This window comes from Petromyzon marinus, chromosome 34 (assembly GCF_048934315.1).
Source record: "Petromyzon marinus isolate PM22_M1 ecotype Great Lakes invasive population chromosome 34, UKy_Petmar_22M1.pri1.0, whole genome shotgun sequence".
In the NCBI taxonomy this organism is placed as follows: domain Eukaryota; kingdom Metazoa; phylum Chordata; class Hyperoartia; order Petromyzontiformes; family Petromyzontidae; genus Petromyzon; species Petromyzon marinus.
In genome coordinates this window covers 1,589,747-1,602,265 of record NC_133700.1, presented here as the reverse complement: position 1 = coordinate 1,602,265, position 12,519 = coordinate 1,589,747, and positions in this window count along the sequence as shown.

Genomic DNA, 12,519 nt, shown 5'->3' with positions numbered 1-12,519 from the left:
TCCCGTATCGGGCCACGCGCCCCACTCACCGACCGTCATTTCCCATCGTCGGGGTCAACAGCAAACGCGCAGGGGGTGGCGGGGGGGGGCAGCCAAAATGCCTTTGCAACAAACGGAAACAAAAGCGCCGACACGTGTACGACATTGCCAAAATAAACACACGCGCCCGCGCGCTACGCACAGACAGACCGCGATGTAAGTGTGTGTGTGTGTGGGGGGGTGTGTGTGTGTGGGGTGTGGGTGTGGGTTGGTGCGGGCGGACTCGTCACAGTCGCGGCGAGTTCTCGTTCGCGATCTCTCCACCGTGGCGCTGCGCTCGGGGGGTCCCCGGCGCGCCGCCGCCGCCGCCGCACGTCTCAGCGACGAGCAGCCGCGTAATCCGAGAGGTCACCCAACACCGGCGTTGCACGTCGCCAGAATGTCCTCACAATGGCTCCAATGGAAACCCTTTCTCGAAACGCTCTCAGGCAACAGGAGGAGGGTGGCGTGGTCACGGAGCGAACTCGCCCTGGCTCCCGCGCCTCATGGATTATGAATGCGCTCGGGACCCCTCACCCCACACCCCCCGCACCCACCCCCGGTCCACGCGAGCGGCCGGGCATCGGCGAGGGCGGGACACGCGTGAGCCTCGCAGCGTTCCTCGCCCACGACGAAGCCCTTCGCCTTCCCTGGCCGCTCGAGCGAGCTCTGCTCGAGACGGCGCCGGCTTCTTTTGTCCGCATGTCTGACACAGAGCGACAATTATAAATGTCCAGCACGAGGTTGGTTGGCCGCTGCGTTTGCGTCACCGTGAGCGCTGCGGAGTCCTGCCAGGGAGCCCCCCTCCACCCCGCCCCCCCCCCCCCCCCGTCGCGACTCTGTTGGGGGGCAGCTCGTCGCGATGTCTCGGTCCATTGACTGCTCTGGGTGGCCACATTCTCAAGCGGGGGTGTCCCTGGACTCTTCCAGGCTCGGGGCTGTACAGCGGGAGGGGTTATTTGAGACGGAATCGTCGAGGACTGGACGGCTTACAACGCAGTCCCTAACGAGTCACCAGGCCGCTGAACAAGAGCTGAACAAGAGCCACCGGCCGGACACACCAAAGAGGCAATTGTGCTGCTAGGAAAGAAAGCCGTTGGCAGAAACGTCCCCTTTAATCAAATCTCTCGGCCAGCGGTGTTGACACATGTGACGAGTTGTTATTTTGTGTTTGTGTGTCTCTGCGTGTGTGTCTGCGTGTCTGTGTGTGTGTGTGTGTCTTGGTGTGTGTCTTGGTGTGTGACTGTGTGTGTGTGTCTGCGTGTGTGTGTCTTGGTGTGTGTCTGCGTGTGTGTGTCTTGGTGTGTGTCTTGGTGTGTGTGTCTGCGTGTGTGTCTGTGTGTGTGTGTGTCTTGGTGTGTGTGTCTTGGTGTGTGACTGTGTGTGTGTCTGTGTGTGTGTCTGTGTGTGTGTCTTGGTGTGTGTGTCTTGGTGTGTGACTGTGTGTGTGTGTGTCTGCGTGTGTGTGTCTTGGTGTGTGTGTCTTGGTGTGTGTGTCTGTGTGTGTGTCTTGGTGTGTGTGTCTGTGTGTGTGTCTGTGTGTGTGTCTTGGTGTGTGTCTGTGTGTGTGTGTCTTGGTGTGTGTGTCTGTGTGTGTGTGTCTTGGTGTGTGTGTCTTGGTGTGTGTGTCTGTGTGTGTCTCTGCGTGTGTGTGTCTTGGTGTGTGTGTCTTGATGTGTGTGTCTGTGTGTGTGTCTTGGTGTGTGTGTCTGTGTGTGTGTCTTGGTGTGTGTGTCTTGGTGTGTGTGTCTGTGTGTGTGTGTCTGCGTGTGTGTGTCATGGTGTGTTTGTCTTGATGTGTGTGTCTGTGTGTGTGTCTTTGTGTGTGTGTCTGTATGTGTGTGTCTTGGTGTGTGTGTCTGCGTGTGTGTGTCTTGGTGTGTGTGTCTTGGTGTGTGTCTTGGTGTGTGTCTTGGTGTGTGTGTGTTTTGTCGTGTGTGTGTCTTGGTGTGTGGTGTGTGTGTGTGTCTTGGTGTGTGTGTCTTGGTGTGTGTCTGGGTGTGTGGGAGCGCTGCGCTATGAACCCCACGACACGAGTTCGATTACCGCTCAAGGTCAACACCAGTAACGATTATCTAAACCGGTCCCGGGCCTCCTCTAGGTCGACTCAGCCTCAAATGAGTACCTGGTGCGGTGTGTAAACATTGCCACTAGGGAGACAAAGGCGGTCGGGGGTGGTGCTGGCCACCCACCCCTCGTGTACCGTTCCGGCCTTCATAGGTGCTCGCTAACAGCACTTGCCCCTACATTCTGTTATACGGGGATCTTTGTCTTTGTCTTGGTGTGTGTGTGTGTCTTGGTGTGTGTGTGTGTTGGTGTTTATTGACCTGGGCTCTGGGTTGTTCTTCGTGCTTTCGGAGTCCCTGACACTCTGCTCACGATCAGTAAGGACCTTCATGATGGTAAGCGGGCCCGGGTAAAACTACGTGGCCGGGAGTCTGAGCCATTCCCTGTACACCTTGGGGTACGACAGGGATGTCCTCTGGCTCCCACATTATTGAACATCTATTTCGACCACGTCGTTCGTGAAGCCTTCAATAGCTGTACCGGAGGAATTTTCATCTGGTATAGATACAATGGGAGGCTGATCGATGCCCGGGTGCGGTCAAGGGATGGCTTCCTATTGCTCAACCATGTTTGTATGCCGATGATCTGATAATTGCTGCTCACTCAGAGGAGGAGTTGGAGGCGCTGCTGCTGAACCTGGAGCTTGCCACTAAGAGGTGGGGCCTTACTATCTGCCCCACCAAAACTAAGCACCTGCCTGGGTATTTTGTACCATCCCAATTGGTGATGGGGCAGTTGTGGAGAGAGTGGAGAGTTTCCCATACCTGGACAGTGTGCTTATGATTGGCTCTGGCTTGACAGCAATGGTCTCACTCCGAATCAGTCGAGCGGCATTATCTTTTCATTGGGCTGTGTGGAAGCTACCTGGTCTGTCGCTCTGGACGAAGCTTCAGGTCTTCTCAGCCACATTCCCTCCCTTCTCTACGCTTGCGAAACGTGGACCCCCCTAATGGAACATCTTCGCTGGTTAGAAACATTTAAGCTGGCCTGTCTACGATCCATTCTGGGTTCTCACGCTTGCATTAGAATATATAGAGCAGTTCATATTTGATGGTATCACGTGGTAATGCTCCATCACGTGTTTTACATCTATCACGCAGTGAATATTGAACCGTAACTTGACTTTAAAAAAATGAATCGCAATTCAAATCGCAATATTTGTCAGAAAAATTCCAATGAGATATTTTTCCCCAAATCGTTCAGCCCTAGAGGGTTGTACCCACACACTTTCAGCACGCCCAAACGTGACCTGGCCATCGACTGCGCTCTGCCCGTGTCACCCTGCGAGGTGGTGGACACAGAGGCAGCGTGGGGCGGAGGGCCCTTTGACCATCAACAACCGTGGCAGCTCCCCCGTGGCTGGCCGTGTCAACACCCCAGGGAAAGCCGCCGATTTATCTGTTTTCTCCGTCGCGGTGTTTTCGTGGATTAACGAGCACGCAGGAGAGAGAGACACACAACAACAACAACAACCAGCCACGAGATCCCAACAACCCGAGTGGAAATTCTGTGTGAATGAAGTAGGGGGCCTTGGGGGGGGGGGGGGGTACAGCACTCCGCTTCCCCTGTGATCCCCCCACTCCCTTCCCACTGTGGAGCACCCCGGCACGGGAGGGTTCTGAGCCCCCTGTGGGCATCCTCATCACTCCGCATCTATTTATAGCCACCTCACCGAACCCGGCGGTAAACTTTCTCTGACAGTTTTGTGATTGTGCGCGTGCGCGTAAACGCGTTCGCGTCGCTGATTTGTCGCGTGAATAACAAAGGAAGGTTCCCCGATAGGAGCGCGTCGGTGGGGGGAGGGGGCTGGGTGGATTTGGAGTTGCGCTCTCACGGCAAACCGAGACGTCGCGACCCCCCGCCCCTCCCCCGAGACGTTCACCACCGGCAGCGTCGCAGCTCACCCGCGAGACGCTCACCGCGCACGACACTTCACCGAGCGCCATTAGCCCACGTGACCCCCCCCCCCCGCTGCCACGGCATCCCGCACCGCGGAGGTTATAGGCGCAGCCCTGCAACTGCTCGCTCGCGACGCTGCTGGCTGAAGCGCCTCGACCGGAGCGAACTCGAGCGGGCACTTGGTCTCCACTTCCACGCCGACCCAGGCGTCGCTGGACGAGCTGGAAGTTACCCGCGGCGGGGCGGCCGCAACGTCGCCCTCCTCCGGCCCTCGGGGTAACCGAAGCCCTCCCACCACCACCACCACCACCCTCTCGTGCCCGGCTCCGCCACTAAGTGCTTCTCGCCCCATTCACTGCGTCTCTCAGCTTCAGCCGCGCACGCAGCGCGAGGGGCATTGTTGCGTTTCACTTTTTTTTACTTTTTACAGCGCTCCACCCTCCCCCCGCATCCATTCATCATCGTATCGCACGCGTGGCTGCGAGGATCCGGAGGAGAGAGAAACACAAAATAATCCACGAGACTACGCGGGGAGAGAGACTTTGACTTTTAAAGAACTTTTATTTCCGCCAGCAGCAACAGCACTGGAGGCGATTCCGATACGAAATACACAAAGTCACCAGCAACACAAATAAAACACCCGCTATAAATCCACGTGGTGTGGCGCTAAATGCGCCGCGCACAACACGAAAGAAGTCACGTGGTGGTGGTGCCGTCCACGCTGGTACAGAGAGGGGCTTTGCCGGCCCCCCAGCGTTCGAGGGAAGACGGAGAGAGAGAGAGAGCGAGAGAGGAGCATGCAGACTCCAACACAATGCACAGACTCAGTGAGGCTTCCTGGTGTTGAACACTTTAAACACTTGTGTAAGCAAAGCGCTGATTTCGCGATTCTAAATGCACGTGAGCACAACCTGGGATAGTAAGGTGTGTACAAATGCCGGGTTATTGTAGTTGTTGCGAGTAGGGTGTTCACTATCATCGCACGGACATCCCGCACCCCCGATTAGCACGGTTGGCTACGTACGGTGCGAAAGAAGTTCAACACGCACGCCGTACATGAGAGTGGAGGCGCGGGCGAGTGGTGTGTGTGGCGATGATGATGATTTACATGTTCGTGTTGATTCAGCTGCTGTTATGGCACTGCACCGGGGAGTTGTGCACGACCGAGTGGGGCCTTAATTACGGGGCCCTCTTCCCCCCAGGCCAGGGCCCACTCAGTGCCTCCCCGAGGGCCCAATCCTCACCCGACACCTATCGATCCAACCCTAACGCTCACCCCCCCCCCCCCCCCCCTCACAACGCCTAACCCTAAGCGCTAACCTCTAACACTGAAGAAAAACTCAAATATTACTATTTTTATTTAACCAGGTCAAGGCCCACTGAGCTATCTCTTTTTCAGGAGCAACCTGGCCACAAATGATAGCTCAACCAAGTGGCTTATCGCGTGTAAATGTACAACCGCCACATACTCCAAACCCGGAGAAATATCCACGCGACCACGGGGAGCAAGAGACACACAAACTCCAAAATACAACAGCAGGCGTCAGGGTCGGTATCGAACCCACGACCTCCTGCATACCAGCCCCGCCAAGGGGGGTTACAGGAGAGACGCCAACGGCTGTGAACTTCACGGGGCCCGGCTCTGAACTTCACGGGGCCCGGCTGTGGAATTCACGGGGCCCTGGCTGTGAAGTTCACGGGTCCCGGCTGTGTACTTCACGGGGCCCGGCTGTGAAGTTCACGGGGCCAGGCTGTGAAATTCACGGGGCCCGGCTGTGAACTTCACGGGGCCCGGCTGTGAAATTCACGGGGCCCGGCTCTGAACTTCACGGGGTCCGGCTGTGAACTTCACGGGGCCCGGCTGTGAACTTTACAGGGTCCGGCTGTGAAATTCAACGGGGCCCGGCTATGAAATTCACGGGGCCCGGCTATGAAATTCACGGGGCCCGGCTATGAAATTCACGGGGCCCGGCTGTGAACTTCGGCCCACGGCGAGACTCGGAGCGGCGGGTCCTGTGCCGTCAGCCCCTGCCCGAGTGCTCGTGGCGGTGACGGAGTGAGCTGAGAACCTGGCATCTGCGCTTGCAGGGGGGGGGGGGGGGGGGGGGGCGGGGGGGTTAGGGGGGGTCTGCTCCCCCGATTCTCCCGGGTGAGTCTGTCGATGGGACCGTGAACCACGTGGGCAGAAGCATGAAGAGTGCTCGGGGGGGGGGGGGGGGGGGTTGCATCATCGGCAGCCGCCGTGGCTGCTCGCCTGCGTCGCCTGTATACATTTCAGCGCCGCTTATCTGGCGCGATAACTGACGGCCGCGTCTGTGCGCCGGAGATCGATTTCAACAGATCTGCGAATCGAGACCGTTAAATCATCAGGCACGATGACACCGTTAATAAGAGCCCCACCCCCCGATCCACCCCCCACCCATCCATCCCCAGTGGGGCTGCATTGTGTACATTAATTAAACTCTAGCGGCCCAATTTACTTATTTATTTTCGTGATGCCCTCTGCCACAGCGGGCACGGGCCCAAGCGATCGCGTCACCCGAGACGAAGGCAACAAAACCACAAGCGGCGGATGCGACAGAGGCACGCTCACTGCGCTATGATCGCGACACGGGGGGGGGGGGGGGGGTGGCGGGGTGGTGGAGGTGGTGGAGTAGGAGGGATACGTGTCCACTTCCTACTAAAGGGGGGCATCATTGCAATCGAAACACGTGTCGGTGATTGTTCCGACCGCAGCCTGGGTTTGAAACTCTTTCCGTGACACGGCGAGGGAGGACGGAACGCACGGCAGCTCGCTTCACCGTGGACGTTTGCCAGCGGTGTAAGCCAACACTTTGCCCGGCGCGCAAGGGCGCTCTCTGATGGGGACAGCTGTCTGACAGCGGGACAGCTGTTATATGCTGGTAGAGCTGTCCTACACGAAGACAGCCGTCTCGGAGCGTGGGACACCTGAACTGGGACACTTTGTACCGATGTACCACACTGAAAACAGCTGCCCCGCACAGAGACAGCTGTCCTACACGAAGACAGCCGTCTCGGAGTGTGGGACACCTGAATTGAGACACTTTGTCCCGATGTACCACACTGAAACAGCTGGCACGTGGCAGGGTGGTGGTGGTGGTGAGACGTTTTTGAGGGAGGTAGTACAGCATGCAGGCCATCTGACCCGTCTGTGCGCAGAGTGCATCACGCTTTGGTGTCCGGCTACACGCAGATATTGGCCAAGCGTCGCAGTGCAGGACTCTCCTGAAAACAAAAGAGTCATGGGACTCCAAACTAAATAATGTTTTTATTTTACCAGATCAGGCCCACCACTGAGATCTAGAGCTATTTTTCAGAAGCGACCTGGCCACAGATGATAGCCCAAAGAAAGTGGCTTACCGTGTGGACATTTACGGCAGCCAAAATACTCTAAACGCGTGATGTTGATTATAAATTTGGAGGTGAAACCCGGAGGACCCAGAGAAAAATCCGCGGGACCACGGGTAGAGAGACACGCAAAATCCACATCTACAGGATCGGCGAGGCTTCCTGGTGTTAAACACTTAAAACTTTTGTAAACAAAACATTTACTCTTGTGATTCCAAATGCACGTGAGCACAAACTTGGGATACTAACGTGTATATACATGCGGGGGTTGTTGTTGTTGTTGTTGTCGTCGTTGTGAGTAGGGTGTTCAATGTGTTCGCACGGACATCCCGCACCTCCGATTAGCACGGTTGGCTACGTACAGTGCGAAAGAAGTTCAACACACACACGCGCGATGCACGGGACAGCGGTGGCAGGGGAGAGTGCCGTCGGTGGGGGGGGGGGGATGGGGCTCCATGGAGAGACAACTTCTGAGACTTTAGAGAAACCCCTGGGTGTGAAGGAAATGTTGACGCACACCGCGATTTCCGGCACCTTCACCATTCCTCGCCATTCTTTACAATCGTCGTCCACCCGGCCCTCCTCCGCTCTCACAGAACTCCAAAACATCGCCCTTGTTTGCATTTCATTTATTGGCAAAGTTCAACATTCGTACTCTTATTACAGAATGTGGCAGTTGTGTTCCTCACCCGAACCCCGTTACGTGACCACATTGGCTACCGGTCTTGAAACGAGTTAGAGTTTTCTTCTACGAGTGTGTATTTTTTTAAACCTTGCGTGGGCCGGCACCACCACCACATGGTCACGAGCAAATCCATCCGTACAGCCCCTCAATGTCGGCAAGATCTACAGACTCTGCCCTTCTGCGCGGAGCGCGTTCATGTGGTGCGCGGGCATTTGTGCCGCGTCTGTGTGGAATTCCTTACCGTTGGAAACCGACAATGTGGACACTTTGATGTCGCGTCTAAAAAAAAAACACACACATTTTCTTAAGTCCGTTTAGTCTGTCTCGCTCCTCCTTCTCTCTTGGCCTTTCCTGAACCCGAATCTTACCAGGGCGCCCTTTGAGACACGAGTGGAAGGCGCCTTACAAATACGTGTGAATCACAATTATTCACATTGATATTGCTCCGTATGCAAGGTACGTGGCGGTGTCCGGCGCGAGTCTGGCGTCGTCAAATTTCGCGCTCTGCCCCCCCCCCCGCCCCCCCCCCCCCCTCCGAGAGAGGCGCTCCGTGCGGAGTGGGCAGCCTTGCGGGGGCTCGCGGCTTCCCCGCAGGCCGCCCGCCACGCATCCTGCGGGGGCTCCCGCACATTCCCATCGCGCCTCGCAAACCGATAAGACGTCGCTTGTTTACGTCCCCGCGCAAAGGCACCGCTCAGAGCCCGTTGCCTTTGCGTTCGCGCGTCGTGATCGGCGCGGTGGGAGACGCGGGGAGACGCGCGGAGTTATTTTAGACCCGAGCCGGCGACGGCGGCGCAGATTGTTCCGCTGGAGGCGACTCGCACTGACAGCGATCACAGAGTCGGCGCGGGCTCCAAGCGCCGCTCCGCACTCCATCCTCAACTGAACCCTCCACTCCGCAATCCACCCTCTGTGTGCACAGACCACCGTCCACTCCACCCTCCACTCTACCCTACAATCCACCCTCTGTCCGCACAGACCACCATCCACTCCACCCTCCACTCCACCCTACAATCCACCCTCTGTCCGCACAGACCACCGTCCACTCCACCCTCCACTCCACCCTACAATCCACCCTCTGTCCGCACAGACCACCATCCACTCCACCCTCCACTCCACCCTACAATCCACCCTCTGTCCGCACAGACCACCGTCCACTCCACCCTCCACTCCACCCTACAATCCACCCTCTGTGCGCACAGACCACCATCCACTCCACCCTCCACTCCACCCTACAATCCACCCTCTGTCCGCACAGACCACCATCCACCCAATCCCACATTCAACTTTCCACTCCAATCGACACACTACATCCTTCACCCAACTTTTATTTACCTTCAACGCTCCACCCTGAACTCCACACCCTGCATCCCACACACTCCACACCCTACACACCCTACACCACCTGCACACCTTGTACATCCTGCACTCCACACACTCCACACACTCCACACACTCCACACTCCACACACTCCACACCCTGCACTCCACACACTCCACACTCCACACCCTGCACTCCACACTCCACACACTCCACACACTCCACACACTCCACACACTCCACACTCCACACCCTGCACTCCACACCCTGCACTCCACACACTCCACACACTCCACACTCCACACACTCCACACACTCCACACACTCCACACACTCCACACACTCCACACACTCCACACACTCCACACACTACACACACTCCACACCCTGCACTCCACACACTCCACACTCCACACACTCCACACACTACACACACTACACACACTCCACACCCTACACACACTCCACACACTACACTCGTGTGATGCCCACAAGGCATCCACCACTCCACGCGGCCACCGGCCTCGCAGGGGGTTCGTTGCGACGCGAGTGAGGGGTCAAGAGACGTAGTTACCTTGTGGATTGGTCAGTGATGATGTAGAGGGTTCAGTGATGATGTGAAGGGTTTAGTGATGATGTGAAGGGTTCAGTGATGATGTGAAGGGATTAGTGATGATGTAGAGGGTGCAGTGATGATGTAGAGGGTGCAGTGAATATGTGGACGGTTCAGTGATCATGTAGAGGGTTCAGCGATGATGTGAAGAGTTCAGTGATGATGTAGAGGTTTAGTGACGATGTGGAGGGTTTAGTGATGATGTAGAGGGTTTAGTGATGATGTAGAGGGTTTAGTGATGATGTTGAGGGTTTAGTGATGATGTATAGGGTATAGTGATGATACGAAGGGTTTAGTGATGATGTGAAAGGTTTAGTGATGATGTAGAGGGTTTAGTGATGATGTAGAGGGTTTTAGTGATGATGTTGAGGGTTTAGTGATGATGTAGAGGGTTTAGTGATGATATGAAGGGTTTAGTGATGATGTGAAGGGTTTAGTGATGATGTGGAGGATTTAGTGATGATGTGGAGGATTTAGTGATGATGTTGAGGGTTTAGTGATGATGTAGAGGATTTAGTGATGATATGAAGGGTTTAGTGATGATGTGAAGGGTTCAGTGATGATGTAGAGGGTTTCGTGATGATGTAGAGGGTTTAGTGATGATGTAGAGGGTATAGTGATGATGTGAATGGTTCAGTGATGTGAAGAGTTCAATGATAATGTAGAGGGTTTAGTGATGATATAGAGGGATTAGTGATGATGTGAAGGATTAGTGATGATGTGAGGGGTTTAGTGATGATGTGGAGGATTTAGTGATGATGTGAAGGGTTTAGTGATGATGTGAAGGGTTTAGTGATGATGTAGAGGGTTTAGTGATGTTGTGGAGTGTTCAGCGATGATGTACACGGTTTAGTGATGATGTAGAGGGTTTAGTGATGATGTACAAAGTTTATTGATGATGTAGAGGGTTTAGTGATGATGTAGAGGGTTTAGTGATGATATAGAGGGTTTAGTGATGATGTGGAGTGTTCAGTGATGATGTAGAGGTTTAGTGATGATGTAGAGGGTTTAGTGATGATATAGAGGGTTTAGTGATGATGTAGAGGGTTTAGTGATGATGTGAAGGGTTCAGTGATGATGTAGAGGTTTAGTGATGATGTACAGGGTTTAGTGATGATGTAGAGGGTTTAGTGATGATGTGGAGTGTTCAGTGATGATGTAGAGGTTTAGTGATGATGTAGAGGGTTTAGTGATGATATAGAGGGTTTAGTGATGATGTAGAGGGTTTAGTGATGATGTGAAGGGTTCAGTGATGATGTAGAGGTTTAGTGATGATGTACAGGGTTTAGTGATGATGTAGAGGGTTTAGTGATGATGTGGATTGTTCAGTGATGACGTAGAGGGTGCAGTGATGATGTAGAGGGTGCAGTGAATATGTGAACGGTTCAGTGATCATGTAGAGGGTTCAGCGATGATGTGAAGAGTTCAGTGATGATGTAGAGGTTTAGTGACGATGTGGAGGGTTTAGTGATGATGTAGAGGGTTTAGTGATGATGTAGAGGGTTTAGTGATGATGTTGAGGGTTTAGTGATGATGTAGAAGGTTTAGTGATGATATGAAGGGTTTAGTGATGATGTGAAGGGTTTAGTGATGATGTGGAGGATTTAGTGATGATGTGGAGGATTTAGTGATGATGTTGAGGGTTTAGTGATGATGTAGAGGATTTAGTGATGATATGAAGGGTTTAGTGATGATGTGAAGGGTTCAGTGATGATGTAGAGGGTTTAGTGATGATGTAGAGGGTTTAGTGATGATGTAGAGGGTATAGTGATGATGTGAATGGTTCAGTGATGTGAAGAGTTCAGTGATAATGTAGAGGGTTTAGTGATGATATAGAGGGTTTAGTGATGATGTGAAGGATTAGTGATGATGTGAAGGGTTTAGTGATGATGTAGAGGGTTTAGTGATGTTGTGGAGTGTTCAGCGATGATGTACACGGTTTAGTGATGATGTAGAGGGTTTAGTGATGATGTACATGGTTTAGTGATGATGTAGAGGGTTTAGTGATGATGTAGAGGGTTTAGTGATGATATAGAGGGTTTAGTGATGATGTGGAGTGTTCAGTGATGATGTAGAGGTTTAGTGATGATGTATAGGGTTTAGTGATGATGTAGAGGGTTTAGTGATGATGTAGAGGGTTTAGTGATGATGTGAAGGGTTCAGTGATGATGTAGAGGTTTAGTGATGATGTACAGGGTTTAGTGATGATGTAGAGGGTTTAGTGATGATGTGAAGGGTGTAGTGATGATGTGAAGGGTTTAGTGATGATGTGAAGGGTTTAGTGATGAAGTGGAGTGTAAAGTGATGATGTAGAGGGTTTAGTGCTGATGTGAAGGGTTTAGTGATGAAGTGGAGTGTAAAGTGATGATGTAGAGGGTTTCGTGCTGATGTGAAGGGTTCAGTGATGATGTGAAGAGTTTAGTGATGATGTAGAGGGTTTAGTGATGATGTGAAGGGTGCAGTGATGATGTAGAGGGTTTAGTGATGATGTAGAGGGTTTAGTGATGATGTGAAGGGTTTAGTGATGATGTAGAGGGTTTAGTGATG